The following is a 14,141-nucleotide window of genomic DNA, read 5'->3' on the forward strand; positions in this document are numbered from 1 at the left end:
GATGGTCTGAGCTATAGGGAGAAGTTGAGAAGGCTGGACTCTATTCCTTGGAGCACAGGAGAATGAGGGGTGAATTTATAGAGGTGGATAACATCATGATATGAATAAATCGGATAAATAAATGAATAAATGACATGCACAGAGTCTCTTGCCCAGAGTTGGTGAATCGAGGACCAGAGGACATAAGTTTAAGGTGAGGGGGAAAAGATTTAATAGGTATCTTTCACACAAAGGGTGGTGGGGATATTGAACAAGCTGCCAGAGGAGGTAGTTGAAGCAGGGATTATCCCAACATTTAAGCAAGTTAGACAGGTACATGGATAGGACAGGTATGGAGGGATATGGACCAAAGGTAGGCAGGTGGGACCAGTGTAGCTGAGGCATATTGGGCAGTGTGGGCAAGTTGGACCGAAGGGCCAGTTTCCACATTGTATCACTCCATGGCTGTATTAGTCTTTGACTCCTATCCTTCTGGAACAGTTCTATGATGTTACAAGAGAAAGGGCTAAAGGAATCAAAGGATATGGGGAAAAAGCAGGAACGGAATATTGATCAGCCATGATCATATTAAATGGCGGGGCTGGCTCGAAGGGCCGAATGGCCTACTCCTGCACTTATTTTTCTATGTTTCTATGTGTCTATGAATCTAAATGTAAGATCAGTAAAGTCAGTAAAATAAAGGTTCCTAGTATTCTAATTGGGTAATTTGTCAAGTAAGTTGGCTGACCATTGATAGACCATTAACATGACAATATTTCCACCTTGCATGTAATAGAAATTTTAAATTAAAATTCATTTCATTATAACAGACACCTGCAATATCATTATAGAGTTATATCATTTTGGATGTTTAGTTTAGTTTAGAGATACAGCACAGATACAGGCCCTTTGGCACAGCGATCCCTGCACACTTACACACACTAGGGACAATTTTACAATTATACCAAGCCACTGTCTTTGGAGTGTGGGAGCAAACCTGAGATCCTGGAGAATTCTCATGCAGGTCACGGGGAGAATGTACAAACTCCGTACAGTTAAGCACCCATAGTCAGGATCGAACCTGGGTCTCTGGCACTGTTCTGTAGCAACTCTACCGCTGCACCACCGTGCCTCCCGTTGCTATGGCCCAAAGTCTTAGTCATGTAATATATGACCCAATTATTTGCATTCACCTTTTGTAACATCGTACAAGTGCTTAGATCAAAATGCAAATACTGTATTCTAAAAAATGAAGATCTCTTATCTGCAGCTGTGAAGTGCAATCAGTATTACCTCTGCTCCATGCAGAACAAATCAACTTGACAATATTGCTTAATGGTACTTAAGAGAATTGGGAGATTGTCTTCGGAGGGTTGCCAGCATTTTCATCTCATGTTTCCCTTTCAAAGCAACAACGTATTATCTGTCATCAAGTTACTTCAAGATGAATTAGGCTGCTAGTGGGGAAAATAGATCTTGCAGCATCTTGCAGGCATTCTTGTCATTTTGAAAATGTTATTGTAGAGCTTTCATCTCTCAGGATAGGGACTTGGCTGGCTTTCACAAGTGGGAGGATTGAAGCAGTTCTAGAGCAGAAATTGATTATTTCACAAGTAATTGTTTGCTTTGATCTCAGCTGAAGAAGATTTGTTGTGATCACTGCTCTGAATATCACAGGAATTGTTCCTCTTCTGAGGCGCTGTTCAAACATTATGCAGTAGGTACTTGTATTTGTGAATGGATTTGTCATGTCAATGAAAAAGACCATGCAGCATGTTGAAATGCAATTTCTATTTTTATCTAATGTGCCTTTCTTAAATTCATTCTTATATCTTTAAAAATCTCTCCAATCAGTTGCTGCTTCCACTAATATTATCGTTTCCCAGCAACATTTACAAATTTTGATTTAAATTCACTTCCTACCATTTGTATTAATATTAATTCTCCACAGCATTAAAATATATGCCGGTTGCCAAACACTTTAATTCCCCTTCCCATTCCCATGCTGATCCTTCCACCCTCCATTGTCAGTGAGGCCAAATGCAAATTGGAGGAACAGCACCTCATATTTTGTTTGGGCAGCTTACACCCCAGCGGTATGAATATGGATTTCTCTAACTTCAAGTAACCCTTGCATCCACTCTCTCTCCGTCCCTCCCCCACCCAAGTGGTGGTACTAACTTTAAAGTCATCTTGTTGAGTCTCATTGTCTGTAACTTGTTTTCACCCAGCACACAGCTAACAAAGGCTTGTTTTCTTTATCATCATTACTTTTTTGCATATCTTTCATTCATTTGTTCTATATCTCTCTATATCACCGTCTATATCTCTTGTTTCCCTTTCCCCTGTCTCTCACTCTGAAGAAGGGTCTCGACCCGAAACATTACCTGTTCCTTTACTCCAGAGATTCTGCCTGTCCCGTTGAGTTATTCCAGCTTTCTGTGTCTATCTTTGGTTTAAACCAGCATCTGCAGCTCCTTCCTACACTGAATTGAACTGAGGTTTGTCTTGGTTTCAAAGAATGTAATGGGGCTGTCCCATCTAATTGGCGAGCTTAGAAGAGTTTGCCCACGACTCATACTCGCAGCATGGTCGACACGAGGTCCTAGGAGGTCTTTGTAACTCTCCTTCATGCTCAAGAGTAGTACCCGCATACTCGAGGCCTCAGCTAGGTCGCGGCGTATTTTTCAACATGTTGAAAAATGCCTGCGAGTAAAAAAAGGTCGCCATGGAAAAAATCGATATTTTTTTAACTTGTAGGTTTAGTCGAAGTAGGTCGTAGTAGGTCGGCATGTTAGTCGTAGGTAACCGAGGGTAGTCGAAGGTAGTTGAAGCTAGTCGTAGCTGGTCTTCAACATAGTCGAAGGAGGTCTCAACATGACACTTTTTCAAACTCTCCTAAACTCGCCAATTAGGTTGCCGCTGTGGGACAGCCCATTAAGGGAGTGAAATACAATAATATAAGGTCTCTGCTTCACCATCTATTTTCCTCTTCTGTCATTGGGATTTTGTGTCATTTTTACCCCTGTAAATACTGTAAAAATCGAATATAGAAGAATAGCAATATGTTTACAATTTTTTGCTAGTGATACTCAGGAGGGAATTGGAGAAACAAATATGCTGGGATATTGCAGACAACTGCATGAAGTATTGGGCTGTCGTAGTAGGGGAGTTTAACTTTCCCAATAAAGACTGGGGCAGCTATAGTGCCAAGGTATTAGTTTAGTTTAGTTTAGTTTAGTTTAGTATAGTTTAGTTTAGTTTAGTTTAGTTTAGTTTAGTTTAGTTTAGTTTAGTTTAGTTTAGTTTAGTTTAGTTTAGAGATACAGTGCAGAAGCAGGCCCTTCGGCCCACTGAGTCCGCACCGACCAGCGATCCACACACATTAACACTACCCTACACACACTAGGGCCAATTTTTACATTTACTAAGTCAACATACCTGTACCTCTTTGGAGTGTGTGAGGAAACCGAAGGTCTCGGAGGAAACCCACGCGGTCACGGGGAGAACGTACAAACTCTGTAAAGACAGCACCCATAGTCGGAATCAAACCTGGGTCTTGCCGCGGCAAGCGCTGTTAGGCAGCAACTCTACCGCTGCGCCACCATGCCGCCCTTAGATGGGGTGGAATTTGTCACGTGTGTTCAGGAATGAGCAGGACAAATGACGGAAGTTTTGGTTGGTGGGCTTTTTCATTCTTTAAGCTTTAAAATAGTTAAGGATGATAGCCCTGTCCCACGGTACGAGTTCATTCCAAGAGCTCTCCCGACTTAAAAAAAAATCAAACTCATGGTAAGCACGGAGAATGAACGTAGCGGGTACTTCAGAGCTCGGGGATGTCTCTTGACGGCTCGTAACGCTAATGGCAGGTACTCGGGAAGACTCGCTAACGGCAGGTAAGCGCGGGAAGACTCGTGAAGGTTTTTCAACATGATGAAAAATGCCCACGAGAGCCCCGAGTACCGACGAGTGGCCATTACCGTAAATCTCCGAGTTCGGATCAGAGCAAACTCAGGAGAGCTCTTGGAATGAACTCGTGCCGTGGGACAGGGATTTAAGGACAGAGCTGATCCACAAGAGCAATCCCTAAATAGGGACAAGGTCAACCATGATGGTATTCGACAGGAGGTTGCAAAGGGTGGTTGTTTGTGGGTAAAGGCAATGTCTGGAGAGTGGGTCCTGTTTGTGGGTTGTGGGAAGAAGATAGAACCAAGAAGTGCGGGGTTGGGGAACTACAGGTGGCACAGGTGGTAGAGCTGCTGCCTTTCAGCGCCAGAGACTCGGGTTCGATCCTGACTATGTCTTCTGTCTGCATGGAGATTATACATTCCCCCCCGGGTTTACTTTGGGTGCTACGGTTTCCTCCTACACTCCAAAATACTAGGATCGTAGGTTAATTGGCTTGGGAAGATTATCAATTGCTCCTAGTGTGTATATAGGATAGTGTTAGTGTTAGTGTTAGCGTGCAGGGATCGCTGGTCGTTGTGGATTTGGTTGATCGAAGGGCCTGTTTCCACACTTTATCTCTAAACTAAACTAAACTAAACTATAAGGTTGAAGGCTGTGGAGGGGAGATCGGCAGAGGTGATGAAATTCCACGAGATCCCACCACCAGTCGCATCTTCCCATCTGCACACTTTTCTGCTCTCCGAGGAGATCATTCCCTCCGCAACTCCTTGATTCAATCCTCTCTACCCACCCAGACCGTTCCCTCCCCAGGTACTTCGTACCCCACCCCACACCTGCAGATGTGACACCTGTCCCTACATCTCCACCCTCACATTCATCCATGCACCCCAGCAGACCTTCCAGGTGAGACGGAGGTTCACCTCCTCTAACCTCATCTACTGTGCTCCCAATGTGGCCTCCTTTACGTTAGTAAGACCAAGCATAGACTAGATGACAGTTTTGTCAAACATATGCTCTGTCCACCTACGCCTGTTGCATCTCCTGAGACAGACACAAAAAGAAGGGTCTTGACCAGAAACGTCACCCATTCCTTCTCTCCAGAGATGCTGCCTGTCCCGTTGAGTTATTCCAGCATTTAGTGTCTATCTGTGGTTTAAACCAGCATCTGCAGTTCCTTCCTACACTGTTGAATCTCCTGGTTGTTACCAATTTTAACTCCCTTTCCCATGCTGCCCTTTCTGTCCAGGGCCTCATCCATAGCCAGGATTGGAGGAACAGCACATCATATTCCACTTGGGTAACTTATGAACATTGATGGTATGAATATTGAATTCTCCAATTTCCGTTAACACCATCCCTCTTTTCCTTGTCCCTCCATCGCACACCCAGTTCTGCCCCCCCCCCCCCCCCCCCCCCCCACCCCCCACCCCCCACTTTCCCATTGTGGTGAGCCACTTCCTTACTGGCTCACCACACCGCTCTGTACTGCAGCTCCCGTCCCTGGCTGGACAATAAGAGCGCCACATCAAATGGCAATTTATGTAACACAGGGCTATGTTTAACATTTCTTCAAAATAACCACAGCCACACCTTTCAAAATTATTCCTGGTAAGCTGGGGCTAAAGCCCCTGTCCCACGTGGGCGACCTCCACCGCGACCTCTGGCGAGTTTGCCCGTGACCCATAGTCACAGCAAGGTCGCCACGAGGTCGTAGGAGGTCTTTGTCACTCTCTTTCATGGCCGATAGTGGTCTCCGCGTAGTCGAGGTTTCAGCTAGGTCGCGGCGTATTTGTCAAGATGTTAAAAATTGACCGCGACTAAAAATAGGTCGCCGTGGGAAAAATCAATATATTTTTACTCGTAGGTCTAGTCGAAGCCGGTCATAGTAGGTTGTGATTCTAGTCGTAGGTAGTCGAAGGTGGTCGATGGTGGTTGAAGGTAATAGCTCCGGGGTGAAAAAAAGGTCAGTCGAAAAAATGGTAATCTAAACAGCAGCACGTGACCTCTGTCACTCCAGGGCATGTTCATTCACAGCTGGAGAGTTTTTTGGAGAGGAGACGTGTTTTAGAGATGGCACCAAAAATGCAGCAGCGCTGGAGGAAGGCACAATCCTGAAAAAAACCTGCCGTGCATGTGTTACCCACCCAGGAGAAGTGGCAGGAGGTGATGCCGCAGGAGGTGATAGTGCTGAAGGAGGTAACCCTGCATGCAGGGCCGGATTAAGACCCATAGAGGCCCTAAGCACTTAAAAGATTTTGGTGCCCCCATATAAATGTAATTCAAAATATAAACTATAATAAACCATGAAATACATTTTAATTTTTCAAAATAAAACTAACAGCAAGATGGAAAATAATGTTTATTTTTGTATACTTCCACTTTATTTATATTTGAAAAGTTTTCTCCTACATTTTCACCCTATGAATTATTGTGTGTTATCACTGTAAATTTGCCGAGAAATAAACACCGCACGCAAACGCTATTCACCAACGCATAAAACTGACGGGTAAATAATACCCAGCAACACGTGAATGAACTCCGCCCATCTTGTTTATCATTGGTCAATTTTATATGACGTCACTATGACACCATGAACACTTCGAAATTACATTTCCAATCATATAAACCACTTTGAATATTATTTTAGCAAGTGATTTCCTTTGTGCCATAAACCATTTAGATTTCTGAGGTGCCCCCCTTCCCCTGATGCCCTAAGCACGTGCTTATTTTGCTTAATGGTTAATCCAGCCCTGCCTGCATGAGAGACCCCTGCAGGAGGAGACCAGGGTGGCAGTATATGTCCCCACCACCACCCCATCCTTCACTGCCTCATTTGAAGGCAGCAAAGCAGCCCTTTCTCCTGTGTCTGACACAGCATCAGAGGCAGATGCCCCATTGGTGGTGAGGGAGGGCTGGAGGAAGGTTATGCCCTACACCTTCACCAGGCAGCAGGAGGGGGACCTTGAGGAATGGCTCCAGCAGAATGCCATCCTGTACGATAAGGAAAATGAGAGGTACAGGGACAGGGACAAGAATGGCATGCTTGCCATCCACTGCCCCACATGTGTGCTTAAAGTTCCATCTTTTGTCAAAGCCCAGCGCCACTCTCTTCCAGTCATCTGGTGTACTGGGACAGTCCATCACATCATCTCCATTCACCCATTGAGACCTCTTCTTGTGTTTCCTCTTCACCCCTGCTCTTCCCCTTCTGCCATTCTTAAAAGGCTGCTGAAACAAAAGGGCTACTGCAAACAGCAGTAGGTGTATCTTTACTAACACCCTCCAAACTAGTTCCATCCTTGCTTGCATGGTTCAGAATGATTTAAAAAAAAACCTGGTAGGCATTTTTTAGTGAGAAAAAAATGCAGACATGACACCGTTTTATCAGGTGATGATTTGAGCTGTAGACACTCGTCACTGGTCGGTGTTGGTTTTTGGTGTGGCCCTCAAAGTCGGAAGGGGGTCGTGCTCATTCATGGACCAATTTGCCAGAGACCATCCTCGAGCAAAACGTACATGGTCGAAGCCAGTCTTCAACACAGTCGAAGGAGGTCGAAGGAGGTCTTCTTCATAGTCGAGGGAGGTCTTCAACATAGTCCTAGGAGGTCGTACACATAGTCGACGAAGGTCGTAGGAGGTCGTAGGTCACCGCGGCCTTGATTTTTTTCAGTCGCTTAAGGTCGCCAGAGGTCGCGGTGGGGAGGTCTCCCAAGTGGGACAGGCCCTTAAGTCATGCAACTTCATTGTAAATCAACCTCTGTAGATACTCACCCTAGTATGTCACTGGTATAATACATTATGCTGCTCCAGTCAGATTGCCACAGTAGTTTAGTTTAGTAGTTTAGTTTAGTTTAGTTTAGCTTAGAGATACAGTGTGGAAACAGGCCCTTCGGCCCACCGTCTGTGCCAACCAGCAATCACCCATATACTAGGTCTATCCAACACACTAGGGACAATTTGGGAAGAAATCAGACCACGCTATCACAGGGAGAACGTACAAACTCTGTACAAATAGCACCTGTAGTCAGGATCGAACCTGGGTCTGTGGCGCTGTAAAGGGCCTGTCCCACGAGCATGCGACTGCATGCGGCAAGCGCGACCTTACGTGGTCGCTTGAGCCGTACGGCCTCGTGGGGCCGGTCCCATTTCGATCGCCGGAGCCGTATGGAGTTGTGCGGAGCTGGTCCCGACATCGCGCGGGGCTCCGAAAAATTGACACTGTCCAAAAATTCCGCGCAGCGAGGGCCTGCCGGCTCGCAGTCGCATTGAGGCCATACGCACCGCCTCGACGGGCGTGCGCAGCGTCTCGACGCCGTACGCAGCGTCTTGACGGCGTACGCCTAGCGCGAACTTTTGCTCGAACTTCACGTCAACTCGTACGGGATCACTCGACCTCCGCGCGGCCTCCGCTTCCGGTTTGGTCGCGCTCGCCGCATGCAGTCGCATGCTGGTGTGACAGGCCCTGTACGGGGATCACTTGACCTCCGCGCAGCCCCCGCGCGGTTCCCGCTTCCGGTTTGGTCGCACTAACCCTAACGCAGCCCCTTATTTGCTTCGGTCGACCATTAATTGCTTAAGAAATGACATGATCTTTAAAACATTAAAGTATGCAGATTTGCAAATGCAACAGGTATCCTGTAGCTAAATGTCACTATGATCAATGTGTTAAGGTGCATTAAGGTCATGATATCTTAGTCAATTATGAATATGTCAATATATTGAGTCAAATATGAGTCAAATTTCTTGTTAGCATTCAGTGCCAGTAGTTACGTATGATTTTTATGCAAACTTTTTATGAACCTTAGTGTCTTGCTTTTAACAGTTTCTGCTTTGAGGTGATAAAATAAGCTCGGTGTTGTTAGTATTTGCATTGCATCACCTGGAAACTTAGCTCAAATGTTTTTGGATTAGCCTTTAAAAGATCAGCACCCTCAAGTGCTATTTAAATAGGGGAATCAGTAATTCAGAGACTGCTGTTTTCTTATTCTAAAGGGCCTGTCCCACTGTACGAGCTAATTCAAGAGTTCTCCCGAGTTTCCCCTGATTCGAACTCAGAGAATTACGGTAATAGCCACTCGTAGGCACTCGGGGCTCGCGTGGACATGTTGAAAAATCTTCACGAGTCTTCCCGAGCTTACCGCGTTTCCCGAGTACCTGCCGTTAGCGTTACGAGTCGCTAAGAGACGTCCCGAGTTCCGACGTACCCGCTACGTACATTCTACGTTCTTACCACGAGTTTGATTTTTTTTTTAAACTCGGGAGAGCTCTTGAATTAGCTCGTACAGTGGGACAGCCCCTTTAGGTGTAGAAAGGAATTGCAGATGGGAGTTTGCACCGAAGATAGACGCCAAATGCTGGAACAGGCAGCATATCTGGAGAGAAGGAATGGTGACATTTCGGGTCGAGACCCTTCTTCAGACTGAGAATCAGGGGAGTGGGAAGTAAAAGAAATGGAAGGGCAAGGTGTGGATGAATTTTGATTTCTCTATAACCCTTGCTTTCCCTCGGTCTCCGTCCCTCCTCCCACCCTAGTTCTCCAACTAGTTTTATTGTCCTGATTAATTTGACTGTTTTTATGCCTTGATGCCACCTTCTCTCCAGCCAACAATGAAGCATTCTACATTTCCTTGAGCATGGCCTGCTTTGCTCTGTTGTTTTCACACCTTCACTTTCCATATCTCTAGTTTCCCTCTGCCCTGATGCTAAGTCTGAAGAAGGGTCTCGACCCGAAACGTCACCCATTCCTTCCCACCAGAGGTGCTGCTTGCCCTGCTGAGTTACTCCAGCATTTTGTGTCTATCTTCTTATTCTTAGTCACTGCTTCTGTGTGATTAATGCCGGACTCTGGACTGTCAAAGCTGCCACAGCCAGACATAAAAACAGCTTTTGTTCCACGAGTAGTAGCTCTACTCAATAAACAAAAATCTGTAGCCTCCTTTTGCTCTTGGATTTTATTTAATTCCCATGTTTAATCAATAATGTTTAATTATTAATGTTTAATGTTTTATGTGTCATTCTTAATTGTCACTGTATGTCATATAACCATATAATAATTACAGCATGGAAACAGGCCATCTCGACCCTTCTAGTCCGTGCCGAACACGTATTCTCCCCTAGTCCCATATACCTGCGTTCAGACCATAACCCTCCATTCCTTTCCCGTCATGTTGTCACTTGCGAGCGGAGCACCAAAGCAAATTCCTTGTATGTGAACATACTTGGCCAAAAAACGTATTCATTCATAAATTGCCGGTAAAGAAATACACCATTTATTTTAGCTGAAATGGTTCAATCTGATCTTGTCACGTTGAAGGTTGTTTGAAGGAGTCTGAATATGTTGAATACCCCAGCTTGATCTTGGTAGTTATTGCATTCCAGAGTAGGCCATGATGCCCTGTTGATAGAAGTGTCGGAGCAGTTGGTTGAACCTGCCTTCAGTTCCTGATGAACAATGTGAGAGAGATCCAGAATTCTAACGCGCATATTCCCCGTGACACGGGGCTATGGTCCGATTATTGGCATTGTGCGAGGGAATAGAATCATGAAATCCTACAGCATTGAATAAGGCCCTTCAGCCCACTACAACCCTGCCAACCAAGAAACACCTCCTAAAAGAATCCCTTTTTCCAACCATGTCTCCATCTAGGGGCTAGTGGAATCAAGGGATATGGGGAGAAGGCAGGCACGGGTTATTGAATGGAGATGATCAGCCATGATCACAATGAATGGCGGTGCAGGCTCGAAGGGCCGAATGACCTCCTCCTGCCCCTATTTTCTATGTTTCTATGTTTGTATGATTCCATCAGCCCACTCATCCCCCACCATGATCTTGCCACCCTAAAGTAGGTGCAATTTTGCAATAGCCAGTTAATTTCTGAACCCGGTAGGTATTTGGCAAGTGGGGGTTAGGCCAGGGCATCGAGGGAAAATGCATATGATCATCAGGGTGAATGTGGAATCGCAGCACAGATAACCCCTTAGGTCACACTTCTCTGTATTAAATTCCATCAGCAATTCCTCAGCCCACCTGTCCAATCAATAAACAATAGACAATAGGTGCAGGAGTAGACCAGCACCGCCATTCAATGTGATCATGGCTGATCATCCACAATCAGTACCCCCGTTCCTGCCTTCTCCCCATATCCCCTGACTGCTATCTTCAAGAGCCCTATCTAGCTCTCTCTTGAAAGTATCCAGAGAACCGGCCTCCAAGGCAGAGAATTCCACAGACTCACAACTGTGTGTAAAAGTGTTTCCTCATCTCTGTTCTAAATGGCTTACACCTTATTCTTAAACTGTGGCCCCTGGTTCTGGACCCCCCCAACATCGGGAACATGTTTCCTGTCTCTTGTGTGTCCAAACCTTTAATAATCTTATATGTTTCAATAAGATATCCTCTCATCCTTCTAAACTCCAGAGTATCCAAGCTCGGCCACTCCATTCTCTCAGTATATGACAGTCCTGTATATGACAGCCCTGTTTTTGCTACCAAAGTGCAAGCATTCACCCAACCTGTCCAAGTCACCCTGCATTCTCATAGCATCCTCCTCCCAGTTCACACTGCCACCCAGCTTTGTGTCATCTGCAAATTTGCTAATGTTACTTGTAATCCCTTCATCTAGATCATTAATATATATAATAAATAGCTGCGGTTCTAGCACCGAGCCTTGTGGTATGCCACTAGTCACTGCCGGCCATTCTGAAAGGGACCCGTTAATCCCTACGCTTTCCTTCCTGTCTGCCAATCAATTTACTATCCATGTCAGCACCTAACCCCAATATCATGTGCCCTAATTTTGCCCACTAATCCCCTATGTGGGACCTTATCAAATGCTCTCTGAAAGTCCAGGTACACCACATCCACTGGCTCTCCCTTGTCCATTTTCCTAGTTACATCCTCAAAAAATTCCAGCAGGTTAGTCAAGCATGATTTCCCCTTCGTAAATCCATGCTGACTTGGACCGATCCTGTTACTGCCATCCAGATGTTCGGCTATCTCATCTTTTATAATTGACTCCAGCATCTTCCCCACCACCGATGTCAGGCTAACTGGTCTATAATTCCCTGTTTTCTCTCTCCCACCTTTCTTAAAAAGTAGGATAACATTAGCTACCCTCCAATCCACAGAAACTGATCCTGAGTCTATAGAACATTGGAAAATTATCACCAATGCATCCACAATTTCTAGAGCCACTTCTTTAAGTACCCTGGGATGCAGACCATCAGGCCCTGGGGATTTATCAGCCTTCTGACCCATCAGTCGACCCAACACCGTTTCCTGCCTAATGTGGATTTCCTTCAGTTCCTCTGTTACCCCAGATCCTCTGGAAGATCGTTTGTGTCCTCCTTAGTGAAGATGGATCCAAAGTACCTGTTCATCTGCCATTTCCTTGTTCCCCATAATAAATTTACCTTTTTCAATCTTCAAGGGGCCAACTGTGGTCTTAACTAATATTTTCCTCTTCACATACCTAAAGAAGCTTTTACTATCCTCCTTTACATTCTTGGCTAACTTACCTTCGTACCTCATCTTTTCTCCCCGTATTGCCTTTTCAGTTATCTTCTATTGCTCTTTAAATTGATCCAGATCCTACTGCAATTTTTCACAACCATCTTCACTATCTGTAAAACCATCCACTTTTGTATCATCTGCAAACTTGCTAATCTTGTCATGTATGTTCTCATCCAAACCATTGTGGAACCTTGTCGAATCCTTTGCTGAAGCCCATAGATACAGTACATCTACAACTCTCCCCTCATCAACCTTTTTGGACATGTCTTCAAAATACTCAATCAGATTTGTGACCTCCTACATACAAAACCATGCTGACTAATCAACCCTTGTCCATCTAAATGCCTGTATAACCTATCTCTCAGAATACACTCTAGTAACTTTCCAACTACAGATGTTAAGCTCACCAGCCTATAGTTCCCAGCATTTTCCCTGCAGCCCTTCTTGAAAAGAGGCTCAACATTTGCCACCCTCCAGTCTTCCAGCACCTCTCCTGTATTTAAAGACGACTCGAAAATTTCAACCAGAGCTCCCGCAATTTCCTCTCTGGTTTCCCACTATGCCCTCGGATATATCTGATCAGGCCCTGGAGATTTGTCTCCCTTCATATATGACAGTACCTTCAGTACTTCCTCGACAGTAACACTCACTGCTCTCAAGGCACTTCCAATGACTGCCCTAAGTTCCTCCGTCCTCCTGTATTTCTCCATGGTGAATCCAGAGGAGAAATACTCATTGAATATCTTGCCCATCTCCTGTGGCTCCACACAGTGGTGACCCTTTGATTCCAGAGAGGTCCTACTCTCTCTCTAGTTACCCTTTTCCCCCTTATGTATTTATAAGATCTCTTGGGATTGTCCTTAATACTATCTGCCATAGTTATGTCTTGGCCCCTTTTTGCCCTTCTGATTTCTTTTTTTACTTTGCTCTTTAGTTCCCAAAACTCCTCTAGGGATACACTTGATTCCAGTTGCCTATACCTGCCCCATGCATCCTTCTTATTCTTGACCAACACCTCAATTTCCCTCGTCAGCTAAGCTTCCTTGCCTTGCCCTTCACTCTAAAACCCCTGTCCCACTTAGGAAACCTGAACCAAAATCTCTGGTGACCTTGTCCGCGACCCAAGGTTTCCATTAGCTCGTCAGAGGTTTTGGTCACTCTAGCTAATGGTCGAAAGTGGTTTTCAGCGTGGTTGAGGATTCATCTAGGTTGATTCGATTGTTTCAACATGATCAAAACCGACTAAAAATCGACTAAAAATAGGTTGCTGATTGGTCGAAGCCAGTGGAGTGGGGCCGCTATTTACTTACAGGCAGTCGAAAGCCACCTCCTTCGCTCACCGGCCATTTTGATTGGCTCATTGGAGTTTCACGACCTAGAAGATCCACCGGTAGGTAAAATGCACGCTAAACTTTATTAAACTTCTTAAAACTGTCTCCACTCCTTCTCCCCCCCTTTCTCTCCTCTTCTCGCCCCTTCTCTCCCCTTCTCCTCCCCTTCTCCTCCCCTTCTCCCCCCCCCTTCTCCCCCCCCTTCTCTCCCCCCCCTCTCTCCTCTTCTCCCTTCTCTCCCCTTCTCTCCCCTCTCCCCCTTCTCCCCCCCTTCTCTCCCCTTCTCTCCCCTTCTCCTATCCTTCTCCCCCCCTTCTCGCCCCCCTTCTCTCCCCTTCTCCCCCCTTCTCCTCTCCTTCTTCCCCCCCTTCTCTCCCCTTCTCTTCTCTCCCCTTCTCCTATCCTTCTCC

The sequence above is a fragment of the Leucoraja erinacea genome, chromosome 14 (assembly GCF_028641065.1).
Source record: "Leucoraja erinacea ecotype New England chromosome 14, Leri_hhj_1, whole genome shotgun sequence".
Classification (NCBI taxonomy): Eukaryota; Metazoa; Chordata; class Chondrichthyes; order Rajiformes; family Rajidae; genus Leucoraja; species Leucoraja erinaceus.